We start from the raw sequence: 3,941 nt of genomic DNA on the forward strand, positions 1-3,941 counted from the left end.
ATATATGTGTGTGTGTGTGTGTGTGTGTGTGTGTGTGTGTGTAAGAGAGAGAATTATAGAACAATTACATGAAATAGATAAACTAAATATTAAAAGTTGAATAGTAATTTTGGTAAAATGAGTAAACTGTTGACATATCTACTATATAGCGAGGATATTATATCTACTATATAGCGAGGATATTTTTATAGTAAAACACAACTTCAATATCCCTATAATTCACTTATTGTAATTTATTATTATAATCTTATGAATGTTTGTTATGGTTAATTTGTTAAAATATGATTTTTCAATATCTCTATAATTCACTTATTGTAATTTATTATAATAATCATATGAATGTCTATTATGGTTAATTTGTTAAAACATGATTTTTGATATGGGTCAATTAGTTAAAAGAAAAATGCGTAATTGATAATTAATGTATCTCTTGAATATCTATTCGATAAAAATGTGAGAACAACTTAAATACACTAACTATAACTTATTATACAAACATACACAAGACAAATGTTTGTCGTTGATTAATTAATTAAAAGATAATGAGTTAAATAATTAAAAGAGAAATATTTATTTCATCATTAGGAAATCTCAAATAAATTATAGAAAAAATGCAAGAAAAAGCATAATACTAGTTATAATCTATGTTACAAACCATAAACACCACAAAAGTTTGTCACTAAAGTTAAGACAAACTCTATATTTTAAGTTTTGATGAAAATAAACAAAGGTTAATTAAGAATGTTAATTATGATTATAAATGTTATGTTAATTTAACTTGTGTTTTTGAGTGGATTTAATTAAGAGCAGAATCAAGCAAATACAAGAAAAGACAACAACAAGATCATTCTGCATCATAACATAGAATGATCTTCAGCTTCAACAAATTATCCATCACAGCAAGTTGGTCAAATCTTTTCTATCCCTGTGATAAAAAGTCCGCTCTGGAAACCATTCATATCTAATAAGTACATGGCAAGGAACAAGTAGGAATAATCCAGACTCAAAAAGGTTATTTGATCGCAAAGATCAAATGACTCAAAGACAGACAAAAATCATGACGATCTGCATGCTCCAAAATTCAAATGTCAAGAAAGTTTGATCAATCTGGGCATATGACAAGACAATAACAAAGGAAATCCAGAACGTGTAAAACGGGAACTCCAGAATGATTATTGAATCTCAAGAAAGTTCAAACTGATAAACCAAGAACGTTAATCATTCTCCGTTTTTCTGCACAGAGACAGCAGCTCTGTTTTCTCTTTGCTTTGATCTATAATTCTTCTCCAACCTTCCCTAGCTACACTCAAGATTCAAGGCAGATAATGTACCATCCAAGATCAATGAAGAAACGTCAAGGAAAGGACAAAAATGCTTTAAATGCTAAACCATTAAAAGTCAAAAAAGCTATTTCAAAGAAGGATTATTTTTATTCTAAAAATAATGTTTCAGTCAAAAAAGCAAAATCTCTCCAACAGCTCTTGTACCTTCATTCAAGTACATCTACAACCTATAAATAGAAGGCCATTATCCCAGTTCTCAGTAAGAAATTCAAGTGCTAAGTAATCAACAATATACAATCACACTTAAGCTTGAAATTCTGCAAAAACAGAGGCAACATCACTTTCTGCAATTCGCGAAACAGCCACTGCTGCACATTCACATATCAGCTGCGAAATCATCATTAGATACTCTGTAAAGAATCTATTCTCAAACAAGAGTTGAGCAATATCAGATTCTGTCAAATTCAATCATTTGTAAAAACTCAAACTATAAGAGTTTCTTTATAGTTTGTTTAAGATTGCTTCCTATCAAGGTTAGATAGGTGTTGTAATTGCTTTATGGGTGGAAAGTAATTAAAGTTGAATTAGATCAAGGTTGATCTATTCTAGGTGTTGTAAGATTAAGAAGGCTCTTCGTTTTAAACACTTAGTGGAAAATCTCACAGTGTGAGGACTGGACGTAACCCACGTTGGGTGAACCAGGATAAATCTTTGTGTGGTATTCTCTTTCATATCTCTTTCCTTATTATACTGCATTGATCAATTAAGATAAAGTAAAAACTGATTTTCTGCTAATCCAAAAACGTTCTCTGTTTTATAACATAAACCAAGAACGTTCTCTGTTTTCTGTTTTCATAATCAAGATCATTCTTGAGTCATTTTCTTAAGATTTAACAGGAATTTTTAAAAGGCACATTTACAATTCAAACCCCCCTTTCTTGTAAATCGACATTGTTACTTCAATTGGCATCAGAGCTCGGTCTCTAAAAAGTTCAAAAACACCTAACAAGTGTTAGAGAAAAGATCTAGAAGAATGTCGAAAGCAAAATACATTGTTGAAGGAGGATCCTCAAATCGACCTCCATTCTTTGATGGATCAGACTATTACTTTTGGAAAAACAAAATGCAGTTGTTCTTAAAATCTCAAGACACAGGAATGTGGCGCATCATTACAGATGGAGATTTCACACCAAGGGTTGATCAAGATGATTCGAATTCTGCCTTAAAAAAGGAAGCAGATTGGACAGCAGAAGATAAAGCTAAGGTACTTTTAAACTCTAAAGCTCAATTATTCTTATCATGTGCTTTAAGCAGGGAAGAAAGTGAAAGGGTAGATGAATGCACAACTGCAAAAGAAGTGTGGGATACATTACAAACTCACCATGAAGGAACAAGCCATGTCAAAGAAACAAGGATAGACATTGGTATAAGGAAATTCGAATTGTTCGAAATGCAAGAAGGAGAAACCATTGATGAAATGTACTCTAGATTCACCACAATAGTAAACGAAATGCGCTCTCTTGGCAAAGCTTACACTGTGCAAGAAAGAGTAATAAAAATCATGAGATGTCTTCCAATCATTTGGAGACCAATGGTGACAGCTATAAGCCAAGCCAAGAACCTTGAATCACTGCCTCTGGAAGAACTAATTGGAACTCTAAGAGCTCATGAGGTAGTATTGCAAGAAGACAAACCAGTCAAGAAAGGAAAGGCAATAGCACTGAAAGTCTCTCAAGATAAAATCACAGTACCAATTGAAGAAGAATCAGAAGAAAATGAACAAGGAGATGCTGATGAAATCGTGCTTCTCACTAGAAGAATACAAAGAATGATGAGAAGAAAAGATCAAATCAAAAAGAGATTTCAAAACAAAAATCCTAAAACAGAGATTGACAAGAGTCAAGTCACATGTTTTGGATGCAACAAATTGGGACATTACAAAGCAGAATGTTCATCAAACAAAAATCCACCAAAACGATTTCCCTTCAAAAAGAAATCAATGATGGCAACATGGGATGATTCAGAGGAATCAGAAACTGAGGAAGAAGAAGAAGAAGCCAACATATGCTTGATGGCAAAAACAGAAGAAGATGAGGTAATAAATTCTAAACCATGTCATTTATGTCAACAAATGGGAAATGAATTTGATAACTTGTTAAATGACTCAAATCTTCTTATTCAAAAATGTAGTTCTCTGAAAGAACAGTTTTATAAAGAGAAAGAAGAGAAAGAAAGAAGTCAGGCTGAAAATAATCTGTTAAAAAAAATGATTCAAGAATTGAAAGAAACAAGAGTTTTTGAAAGTGAAGAATGTCAAGAACATTCTGCGCTACAAACGGAGAACGTTCAACTTAAAAATGAAAACGAACTTCTCAAAACAGATTTACTAAACTTCATTAAAGCCACTGAAACTTTTCACAACATCATGGGATCTCAAATAGGAATTTTTGATAAAGCTGGTCTTGGTTTCAATCAAACCCAAAAAACCAAACTCTATGAAAACTTCTTTGTACCAGAAAGAAAGGAAGAAAAATGCAAGACTAGATGCTCATATTGTAAAAAACTTGGACATCTAGAATTTGCATGCTACTTCAAGAAAAGGGATGAAAAAATCGAAAAGAAGAAGCTTTTTAAACATGAGAATCATCCTGTCAAAAT

Source organism: Cicer arietinum, chromosome 6 (genome assembly GCF_000331145.2).
Source record: "Cicer arietinum cultivar CDC Frontier isolate Library 1 chromosome 6, Cicar.CDCFrontier_v2.0, whole genome shotgun sequence".
Classification (NCBI taxonomy): domain Eukaryota; kingdom Viridiplantae; phylum Streptophyta; class Magnoliopsida; order Fabales; family Fabaceae; genus Cicer; species Cicer arietinum.